The sequence below is a fragment of the Aegilops tauschii genome, unplaced genomic scaffold (genome assembly GCF_002575655.3).
Source record: "Aegilops tauschii subsp. strangulata cultivar AL8/78 unplaced genomic scaffold, Aet v6.0 ptg000592l_obj, whole genome shotgun sequence".
NCBI lineage: Eukaryota > Viridiplantae > Streptophyta > Magnoliopsida > Poales > Poaceae > Aegilops > Aegilops tauschii.
Window position 1 is genome coordinate 8901 of NW_027332830.1, and position 11480 is coordinate 20380.

The following is an 11480-nucleotide window of genomic DNA, read 5'->3' on the forward strand; positions in this document are numbered from 1 at the left end:
TTTTGTTTATACAGTAGTGATATTCTTTGTTTCACTCTTTATCTTTGGATTCTTATCTAATGACCCAGGACGGAATCCTGGACGCGAGGAGTAAAAATTCAGTTTTTTTTTTTTCTTATTGGATTTGTTTCGTACATTTATCTATGAGAAAATCCGGGGGTCAGAATTCTTTCCAATTCGAAAGTCCCAAATGATCCAAGGGAGCGGAAAGAGAGGGATTCGAACCCTCGGTACAAAAAAATTGTACAACGGATTAGCAATCCGCCGCTTTAGTCCACTCAGCCATCTCTCCACGTTCCAAAGCGAAAGGTTTCCGTGATATGATATAGGCAAGAAATAAGAAATAACGGTTGCAAAAAACCCCCTTTTTTTCTTTCAAAAGTCTATAAAAATTATATTGCCAATTCCATTTTAATTATATTCTTTTTTCTTAATGTTAATAAAAAAAGAAGAAAATTCTTGTTTTTTCTTTCTAAAAATCGATATTGGCCGAGAGACAATCAAATAGATTTTCTCTTTAGCGGGCATTTCCATATAGGACTTGTTATAATTATAATAAAACAAGCAGGTTATATAAAAAAAAACGCTTTTTTTGTCGATTATTTATCAAGAAAGCAAAAAGGGTTCTTATCAAATCCACCATAAAATTGGAAAGAAGCATAAAGTAAGTAGACCTGACTCCTTTAATGATGCCTCTATCCGCTATTCTGATATATAAATTCGATGTAGATGAAATTGTATAAGCGAATTTTTTTTATTTCCTTAGACTTAGACCGCGCAAGACAAGAATTTTTCGCTATTTACGATTTCATATTCTTGTTACTAGATGTTCTATAGGAATAAGAAGAAATCGCAACTCCTTTGCGCTACACATAAAATTGGATTTCGAAGGTCCATTTTTTTTTTCAGAATCCTCTATTTTAGTTCTTCCACCCATGCAATAGAGAGGGAATGGGAAAAGAAGGGTTACTTTTATTTTCATTTTTCCCTTAAAAGATAGACTTTGAAATAGGAGTCTTGGAATAATGCTGAATTCAAAGGTTTATTTCTTTCTATAGTATAAGAAAAACAATTTATTTCTATTTCTATAGTATAAGAAAAACAAATAGTATAAGAAAAACAAATCGAATCAAATTCATGGATTTACCACGACCTCGGTTGTGACTGTGACTCCATAGATAAAAATGGGAAATTTCTCTCTTCGAGACCATTGAAAAAGGGCATTGAACGACAAAGAAATCGTCCACAGATAATAAAACTATCATATGCCTTGGAAAGTGATATGAGGTGCTCGGAAATGGTTGAAGTAATTGAATAGGAGGATCACTATGACTATAGCCCTTGGTAGAATTCCTAAAGAAGAAAATGATCTATTTGATACTATGGATGACTGGTTACGAAGGGACCGTTTCGTTTTTGTAGGATGGTCTGGCCTATTGCTCTTTCCTTGTGCTTATTTCGCTTTAGGGGGTTGGTTTACAGGGACAACTTTTGTAACTTCTTGGTATACCCATGGATTGGCTAGTTCCTATTTGGAAGGTTGTAATTTCTTAACCGCAGCAGTTTCTACCCCTGCCAATAGTTTAGCACACTCTTTGTTGCTACTATGGGGGCCCGAAGCACAAGGAGATTTTACTCGTTGGTGTCAATTAGGCGGTCTATGGACTTTTGTAGCTCTCCACGGGGCTTTTGCACTAATAGGTTTCATGTTACGCCAATTTGAACTTGCTCGGTCTGTTCAATTGCGGCCTTATAATGCAATCTCATTCTCTGGTCCAATTGCTGTTTTTGTTTCTGTATTCCTTATTTATCCACTGGGGCAATCTGGTTGGTTCTTTGCGCCGAGTTTTGGCGTAGCAGCGATATTTCGATTCATCCTTTTCTTCCAAGGATTTCATAATTGGACGTTGAACCCATTTCATATGATGGGAGTTGCCGGAGTATTAGGTGCGGCTCTGCTATGCGCTATTCATGGAGCGACCGTAGAAAACACTCTATTTGAGGACGGTGATGGTGCAAATACCTTCCGTGCTTTTAACCCAACTCAAGCTGAAGAAACTTATTCCATGGTCACTGCTAACCGCTTTTGGTCCCAAATCTTTGGTGTTGCTTTTTCCAATAAACGTTGGTTACATTTCTTTATGCTATTTGTACCCGTCACCGGTTTATGGATGAGTGCTATTGGCGTAGTTGGCTTGGCTCTGAACTTACGTGCCTATGACTTTGTTTCCCAGGAAATCCGTGCAGCGGAAGATCCTGAATTTGAGACTTTCTACACCAAAAATATTCTTTTAAACGAGGGTATTCGTGCGTGGATGGCAGCTCAGGATCAGCCTCATGAAAATCTTATATTCCCTGAGGAGGTTCTACCACGTGGAAACGCTCTTTAATGGAACTTTCGTTTTAGCTGGTCGTGACCAAGAAACCACCGGCTTTGCTTGGTGGGCTGGGAATGCCAGACTTATCAATTTGTCCGGTAAACTGCTTGGAGCTCATGTAGCCCATGCCGGATTAATCGTATTCTGGGCCGGAGCAATGAACCTATTTGAAGTGGCCCATTTCGTACCAGAAAAGCCCATGTATGAACAAGGGTTGATTTTACTTCCACACTTAGCTACTCTAGGTTGGGGAGTAGGGCCAGGGGGGGAAGTTCTAGATACTTTTCCGTACTTTGTATCTGGCGTACTTCACCTAATTTCCTCCGCAGTCTTAGGCTTCGGTGGCATTTATCACGCGCTTCTGGGACCCGAGACTCTTGAGGAATCTTTTCCATTCTTTGGTTATGTCTGGAAAGATAGAAATAAAATGACTACAATTTTGGGTATTCACTTAATTTTGTTAGGTCTAGGTGCTTTTCTTCTAGTACTCAAGGCTCTTTATTTTGGCGGTGTATATGATACCTGGGCCCCTGGGGGGGGAGATGTAAGAAAAATTACCAATTTGACCCTTAGCCCCAGTGTTATATTTGGTTATTTACTAAAATCTCCTTTTGGTGGAGAAGGGTGGATTGTTAGTGTAGATGATTTAGAAGATATAATTGGTGGGCATGTATGGTTGGGTTTTATTTGTGTATTTGGCGGAATTTGGCATATTTTAACCAAACCCTTCGCATGGGCTCGCCGTGCATTTGTATGGTCTGGAGAAGCTTACTTGTCTTATAGTTTAGCTGCTTTATCTGTCTTTGGTTTTATCGCTTGTTGTTTTGTATGGTTCAATAATACAGCTTATCCGAGTGAGTTTTATGGACCCACCGGGCCAGAAGCTTCTCAAGCTCAAGCATTTACTTTTCTAGTTAGAGACCAGCGTCTTGGAGCTAATGTGGGATCCGCTCAAGGACCCACAGGTTTAGGTAAATATCTAATGCGTTCCCCAACTGGGGAGGTTATCTTTGGAGGGGAAACTATGCGTTTTTGGGACCTTCGTGCTCCATGGTTAGAACCTCTAAGGGGCCCCAACGGTTTGGACTTGAGTAGGTTGAAAAAAGACATACAACCTTGGCAAGAACGACGCTCAGCAGAATATATGACCCACGCTCCTTTAGGCTCTTTAAATTCCGTGGGTGGCGTAGCTACCGAGATCAATGCAGTTAATTATGTCTCTCCTAGAAGTTGGTTATCAACTTCTCATTTTGTTCTAGGATTCTTCTTTTTTGTGGGCCATTTATGGCATGCAGGAAGAGCCCGAGCTGCTGCAGCAGGTTTTGAAAAGGGAATCGATCGTGATTTGGAACCTGTTCTTTACATGAACCCTCTTAACTAAGATTTTCTTATTTATACCTGTTCTACTTTTTTTCTGTTCTGGCTCGGTTATTCCATCTAGCCGAGCCATTCATTCCTTTTTATGAAAGAAAGATAAGGGACAGAAAAAAAAAAATGAAAGAAACAAACGTATTCAATAAGCAAAAGGAGAGAGAGGGATTCGAACCCTCGATAGTTCCTAGAACTATACCGGTTTTCAAGACCGGAGCTATCAACCACTCAGCCATCTCTCCACAGCCTAATCCTTATTTTACTCCTACAAATAGAACATAGCCATATAAAAAATAAAAAGATTTATTAGCCTCTAGAAAGATATCAGATACAAGTTCCTTTTCGATATATCTCTGTATACTGTATACACGGATACAGGATCCGCTATACCCGCTTGTGAAATAAAGAGTAAATAATCTCTTCTCACCCCCATATCCAAATAAAAAAGCGGTTTAAGTAATAAATTTGAATTAAAGAGAAGAATCAATGGATTCATGATTAAACCCCTCCTACTTCTTGTATTTTTTTACAATTTTGGTTTAAGTGAGGGATCAAATATGTAGTCAACTTTATTTGATGGTAGCTTGGAGGATTAGAAATATGACTATTGCTTTCCAATTAGCTGTTTTTGCATTAATTGCGACTTCCTCAGTCTTAGTAATTAGTGTACCCCTTGTATTTGCTTCTCCTGATGGTTGGTCAAATAATAAAAATGTTGTATTTTCCGGTACATCGTTATGGATTGGACTAGTCTTTCTCGTAGCTATTCTGAATTCTCTCATTTCTTAAATTAAATTTGGTTAATATTTATTAACCCCATAAAAAAGAAATAATAAAGGCCATTTCTTCTAAAAAATTAGAATAGTGAGACGTATTAAAACGCAATTTGCGTTCCGAATTGCTAGCTCTTCTCTTTCAGTATTATGAAATTCCATTCCCATTAGAATATTCATTCACAGATAATAAAAAAAGGAAAACTCTAATATAATAGAAAATGAAATGAAACGGTCGACCCAGACATAGAAGGTCGACCCAGGCGGATATACGCTATAAAATATATACCGTAGCGAGCGTAGTTCAATGGTAAAATATCTCCTTGCCAAGGAGAAGATACGGGTTCGATTCCCGCCGCTCGCCCGCTTAATTTATCAAAGTACTATGATAAAAAGTTTAGTCTAGTTAACTGTTTAACTACTTATATTAAATTAAGTATTAATTAGGTGTTAGTCTAGTGCCGTATCCCTTACTATCTTACCCTTCCTTTGCATCCCACTCAAAAAAAGAGGGCGCTCCGGAGGCAGAAATAGAACTCGCCAACAGAGCTCCAAAAATTGGGTATTAACTGAGACAAACAACGGGCAAACTTTTTTTAAAGGGAAGAGAGAGGTAGACTGTCCCTTTCGTTTCATTTTTATTTTCTGCAGGGTAGGGAGAAGCCTTGCGCCTTCTTTTTTTGAAGGCAAGTGACTTCGCAAACTGCTCAATTTTGCCCTCTAGGGCCGGGAACTAATGAATAAAAAAGGGTTGGATACGCCCCTCTACCATATCTAGAGAAATAGAATAGTCCTTTTATACAGACTGCTAAGTGCGGAGACGGGAATCGAACCCGTGACCTCAAGGTTATGAGCCTCGTGAGCTACCAAACTGCTCTACTCCGCTCTGGAGTACCAGAAACTGGTGGACAAAAAAGGCTTGAATACAAGCCTCTAACATGTCTAGACAAAGAGAATACTCCTTTTATACAGAATGGAGCGGGTAGCGGGAATCGAACCCGCATCGTTAGCTTGGAAGGCTAGGGGTTATAGTCGACGTTGGTTGATTATTTTTAACGTCTCTAATTCAAAACCGAACATGAAATTTTGATTTCATTCGGCTCCTTTATGGATATTCTCACCACTTAACATCTATGTCAGCTTTTCTATTTGAATGGAACCAAAGCTCTCCGCTTTCTAGATGATCCTTATAGAGTAGGAGATAGAAATTCTATCTAAATCCATCTAATCTACTTACTTCGTTCCCTAATTTCATTCAAGAGATCCTGAGGAAAAGAATTGGGTTTCCACCGAGCTTAAACAATATGCGGATGGTTCTAGTAAACCAAAACTATCGTTTTTTAGCTATTTGGCTTCCTTATTCCTTATTTTAAGAAGATTTAGTTACGATTGGAAATCAACTTTTTTGTATCTTCATCCATAGATCCTTTACTCATATTTTCAAAATTGGAATACTTAATCCAATGCAAAATTATGCTTCGCGACTCTGTACTCATAATCCTATTTTTATTTTGGATGCAATTTAAATTAGTCTTTGGATACAAATCGCCAGAATGTATATTCTTCCTCAATATGCTATTGAGAGGAAAAGGATTTAATCCTTTATAAGAACTAAAGTTTTCATCGGAATATAAAAATAAAAAACTTAAGGATGCCTTAAGTATATCATTTCAAATTCAGTTATTATATAGAACGAATCACACTTTTACCACTAAACTATACCCGCTACATTGTAGATTATGGTATAAATGGTACCCTTTGTCAAGGATAGCCATTTGACAAGAAGGCTAATTCCCCCTTATTGAATCAGATGGAGAAGGTTCATGACACTGAGCCGTTGGTACTTCTACTTCGATCGCTCGCCTTTACTTTAGGATTTAGATAGCCCCTCTGGTCTGTAAAAAAAATCTTTTCTTACCATGCTAATAGCGCCTGAACCAAATGTATTTATTTTGATTAGGATCCTATTCTACGGTTACGACTACAATAATAATTATTTACTTTGCAAGGACGTAAGTGTGTCAGACTGCTAAATTGTTTTATTATTCCTACAATATAAACTAGGGGATATAGGGGGTAACACTGTCCCTATAAATTCCTTTTTCCTTTTCTTTTTTGTCCAGAATTGAACAAAAAAGAAATTATGGAAGATGTTTTCTTCCCCCATTAAGTCCGAGCCATAGAGTAAGAGTGAGATGAGTTTTCCAAATTCATCATAGACTTTCCCTATGGCTTGATAGAAGTAAGCAGCAAAGAGTCGTAACTTAAAGAAAAAAACGGACAGGGCCGACAGATTTACCTGATGTAAAGAAGATCCTAAAAGTCTCTGATTAGTCGACTCTCTCCATTTAACACTTTCTCTCTCTCTCCTTTTTTCCACTGACTCAATTCTAGTTTATTAGATTCTTGTTTAAAAGAATGAAAAAAGTTCAATAGAACTAAGAACACATAAAAAATAGCATAGAGGATCAAGGCCATTACCAAAAGTTCCTCCCAAGGATCCTATATCCTATTGGGTATCTGTTCCCCGCCTTTTCCCGCTAGGATCGGAAATCTTATATTTTCCATATCCATATACCGTTGAATCCTTGGGGTTCCAGAATCCGCCTATTTTACTAGTCTTCGGAAACGGAAAACCCTGAACCAAGAAGAGTTGGATATGTTATGTAGGGTATGTTTTTTTTTTATTAATTTTATTTTGAGCTCTCAAGATATCGATATATACATATACAATCTCTACATAATGTCTCTCTCTCTATCTCTATATATTATATATATAATATGTACATTATGCAGTAGACCCATAATGGGAAATCCAAGTGGCTAATTTTTGAATTAAATAAAAAGCCCTTTTAACTCAGTGGTAGAGTAATGCCATGGTAAGGCATAAGTCATCGGTTCAAATCCGATAAAGGGCTTTTTAAATTAGTGGTAGAGTAATCTCGTGCTAAGACGTAAGTCGTTGGTTCGAATCTGATAGAGTACTTTTCTACTAAATTGATTCACTTTTGTTCTTTGTTTTTGAAACTTTCTCTATATTTTTAGAGAATTTTATGACTTAGTGCGGGATGGATGCATTTTTGGTCTGAACACTAAATGAAGCACGGAGAATTAATCTATAACGATCAACTAAAAAAAATCCTAGATGAAAACATAACAGAAAAGTTGGAAAAACTCTTTGCTTTGGATCTATTTATACTTTTCGAGTATATTGACAATTCCAAAAAACTGCTCATACTATGATTATAGTATAATCACGAGCGGTTGTATATGGCCCTATCGTCTAGTGATGCCCCTATCGTCTAGTGGTTCAGGACATCTCTCTTTCAAGGAGGCAGCGGGGATTCGACTTCCCCTGGGGGTAGGGAGTATTATGAAAGGAGGTTAATCATAGATTAGCAAAAACCCTAGAATAAATTCTTCCTGGGTCGATGCCCGAGTGGTTAATGGGGACGGACTGTAAATTCGTTGACAATGTCTACGCTGGTTCAAATCCAGCTCGGCCCAAACCAAAAATCTAGGGCTTCGTGAGTATGAACTAAATCCTTTTGTTTTTCTTCCATAAAATAAAATGTCTGATCTATAGAAATAAAAGATAAAGAAAAAAGGGAAATTTTTTTTTTCTAATCCATATCTCTCTCATTCCTTTCTTACAAACAAAAGAGTTTTTCTTATTGAAGGCTGGATTATTATCCATTTTTAGTGATAAAAAATCACGACATACTAGTTATGTCACTCTCACTATACCCACGTATAATATAATATGTGGGTATGTAGTATATGATTCGTCTATTTCTTAGAGTACGAAAGACGAATCGAATCTTCTTATGGTTCTATTTAAGAATGGGTATGCCATACACCCCGCGGGGATTGTAGTTCAATTGGTCAGAGCACCGCCCTGTCAAGGCGGAAGCTGCGGGTTCGAGCCCCGTCAGTCCCGAACTAGGGTTCAATGAATGGAGAAATTGATATTTCCTTTTTCCATGAAAAAAAGGGGCAGGGAGCAAGATCAAATACCCACAGGGCACCCTTACTTCACTTTTTTATTTTGCATCCCTCATTAAAGAGGGAGGGAAGGCATATAGGAATTTTTTTTCACTACTCCCGATCGATAAAGATAAAGAAAGACACACATACGATATGTGGATTAGTAGAATTTAGGATATTATATTACTCTATCTTTCTTTATGATGATACCATCCTCATCTTAATTTCCTATTCCACTCTTATGGAATAGAGTACCGGTATTTTACCGGAATCCATACATAAATCGTATTCCCTTTTTATTTCAGACCTCTTTTCCCCATCTCACTTCTACTGCTTATTTGGATGTCTATGTGACCCATAGAAAGTTGGTCATATAATACATACATAATTGTATGTATAACTATAAGAAAAAGGAAGGGAAATTGTATAAGATTAAGAAAGTAGAAGATTAAGAAAGCTCGTGGGTTAGAGATATAGAAAAGAAAAAGTAGAAAAGGATTAAAAAAGAGGGAATTCCTAATCCAATCAAAAAACCCATTTTGGTCTTAGTGTGGATAGAGGATCTTCCTATGTTATACTATATAACTCTCATCCGTGAAATATAACTCTCATCCATGAATTGATTTGATAGATCCGATATTCATAATATTGAATTGATTCAGTATTATCAGAATGCAAGCCCTACCCTTGAATTTACAAGATACCCCTTTTTCCTCTCCATGGGATTACATCCCGAGTTATTGTGAAAATAAAAAATAAAGAGGTTATGGAAGTCAATATTCTCGCATTTATTGCTACTGCACTGTTCATTCTAGTTCCTACTTCTTTTTTACTTATTATTTATGTAAAAACAGTCAGCCAAAATAATTAATTGGAATTCCAATTAATCATTGAAGAAATTAAAAAGGGATTAAATAAAAAAAATCCAAGTCTTAAATGAAAGGATCTGGTTGGAATCTTAAAGTGTGGTAGAAAGAACTACATATAGTTTTTTCTACGACACTTTAGATTCTTTCTATTATATTATCTTTGAATCTACATAGAATAGATTAGTAGATTGAAATAGTTAAGTAGTCTAATTCAATTTCTTTTTTCATTGCATCCACTTAATTTCAATCAGGTCAAAATAAAAAAATCTAAGACAATTCTTGACCAAAGAATCCATGGAAGGAAAGAAAAATAATATTAAGAATAGACTATAGTAAAAAGTAAAAGGAAATGGAAAATGTGTGATATGCCGTGAATAGTTCCGTGGAAGAAAGTCGAATTTTCTTATGTATAGAACTTTTTTTAACCATTCGTCATTTCTAGTAGAAATTATGAATTGGTATAATGGCTCTTTCTTACATTACAACTTACAATACAAGAGTTTCTTACAGGAGTGAAACAAAACTAAAGAAAAAGATTAAAGAATAACGTTTGACAAAATGATTAATGCAAAATGATCCATTAATGAAAAGAATTGATACAACAATTTGATTACTTAATCAATTAGTAGTATCCCTAGAGTCCACTCCTTCCCCATACTACTAGTGAAAGAGAAAATGTAAAGACTACCATTAAAGCAGCCCAAGCGAGACTTACTATATCCATCTAAATTATGTCTCCTATTTCTATGAAGGGATTATTCTATTCTACTATTGATCAATAATCATAGTGGAATCAAGGGTACAGAGTCAAAAAGGGATTCCGCCCTAAGGCCATGGATCAATCAGTTCAAGGAATTTACTCCTAACAAATTCTTATAGGAATTCTGGTAGAATTAGAGAGCATTAAAAATACGATACTATAGCCCTTTTTTCCTTAAAAAAGAAAGAGTACGGGAATGATGTCCTGAATAGAAGAAGCGGGAATAGGAAGATTTTTTATTCCTTTTGTTACTCTTTTTTTTTTTTTAAGCAAAGGACGCCCGAATATACCATAAAATTAACGATAGATAAATATTTATTGGATACCTACCTTACCTAATGTTTATTTTTGACCTAAACCCTGCAGCCTTGCTTTGTATCATTCTATGAAAGAATGAAGAGGAAGAGATTTTATCCATAACACAACTCCTAAATTGATTTTTGATCGACCTATTTAATCTGATTCTCGTTAGAATTAAAATTAAGTAGTCCTTACTTTAGTGTATGTAGGTAACATAAGATGTACGATAAAAAAATGTATAATAATTAGTAAGTCTTGATATTCTTTCGTGGAGTCCCTTCTTGAATCTTAGATTGAAAAAAAAAAAGAATGCCCCTTAGGGACCTTTCTTTGGATACCAAGATTTCTGACATCTTATCCTCGTATTTTAAAATTATCAAATCGAATCTCAATTAAGAACCAATTCAAATTCATATAATAAAAGAATAAGGAAACACTACCTCACCCCTATTGATAACCATTTTGGCCACTACCGTCAAAACAAACCCTAACCCTAGTTTGAGGATAGAACTATGGTATGGTTTCTCTAAACCCAGTATCGGCAGGCCCAGTTACTCTCTTGCCCGAACTTATGCGAAGTAAAAATTGATCGAATTCGATCAGCACTATAAAAAAAACCTAAGTATTTTATTGATCAGGCGGCACCCAGATTTGAACTGGGGATAAAGGATTTGCAGTCCCCTGCCTTACCGCTTGGCCATGCCGCCAAAAAATCCGATCAAAAATCTAGAAAACAGCAAGTATTCATCCACGTTTTCTTACGAAAAGCCCCTTTTATTTTGAATATAATTCTACTTACTTTTTTCCAATCTTTTTCAAAAAATCTATTCCTGCTTTTTTTGATCCAGTTTCTATTATTCTCCTCGATAGATTCTATCTTAAAACATACATTGTTAACACAATAAAACTTCCCATTTCTTTCTATTGAGATGAAAAAGAAGAAAAAGTGGATTTCTATTCACAGGCTGCAAAATTCAGAATAAATTGGAACCGTTAACTAGAATTCTCTTTTTTTTATTGCAGTAGTGAACTACTCTTAAAT

At 36.3% G+C, this 11480-nt stretch overlaps 7 non-coding genes across 7 annotated transcripts; 4 read left to right on the top strand and 3 right to left on the bottom strand.

Moving 5' to 3' along the window:
* Positions 1 to 204: 204 nt before the first annotated feature.
* On the bottom strand, positions 205 to 292 carry TRNAS-GCU (transfer RNA serine (anticodon GCU)). Its single transcript has one exon. It is a non-coding gene; the product is annotated as a tRNA-Ser (tRNA).
* A 3611-nt stretch (positions 293 to 3903) lies between these two features.
* TRNAS-UGA (transfer RNA serine (anticodon UGA)) lies at positions 3904 to 3991 on the bottom strand. The gene has a single exon. It is a non-coding gene; the product is annotated as a tRNA-Ser (tRNA).
* Positions 3992 to 4815: 824 nt separating this feature from the next.
* Positions 4816 to 4886, top strand: TRNAG-GCC (transfer RNA glycine (anticodon GCC)). The gene has a single exon. It is a non-coding gene; the product is annotated as a tRNA-Gly (tRNA).
* Positions 4887 to 7368: 2482 nt separating this feature from the next.
* Positions 7369 to 7440, top strand: TRNAT-GGU (transfer RNA threonine (anticodon GGU)). Its single transcript has one exon. It is a non-coding gene; the product is annotated as a tRNA-Thr (tRNA).
* Positions 7441 to 7947: 507 nt separating this feature from the next.
* Positions 7948 to 8029, top strand: TRNAY-GUA (transfer RNA tyrosine (anticodon GUA)). The gene has a single exon. It is a non-coding gene; the product is annotated as a tRNA-Tyr (tRNA).
* A 359-nt stretch (positions 8030 to 8388) lies between these two features.
* TRNAD-GUC (transfer RNA aspartic acid (anticodon GUC)) lies at positions 8389 to 8462 on the top strand. Its single transcript has one exon. It is a non-coding gene; the product is annotated as a tRNA-Asp (tRNA).
* A 2612-nt stretch (positions 8463 to 11074) lies between these two features.
* Positions 11075 to 11145, bottom strand: TRNAC-GCA (transfer RNA cysteine (anticodon GCA)). The gene has a single exon. It is a non-coding gene; the product is annotated as a tRNA-Cys (tRNA).
* Between the last annotated feature and the right edge of the window lie 335 nt (positions 11146 to 11480).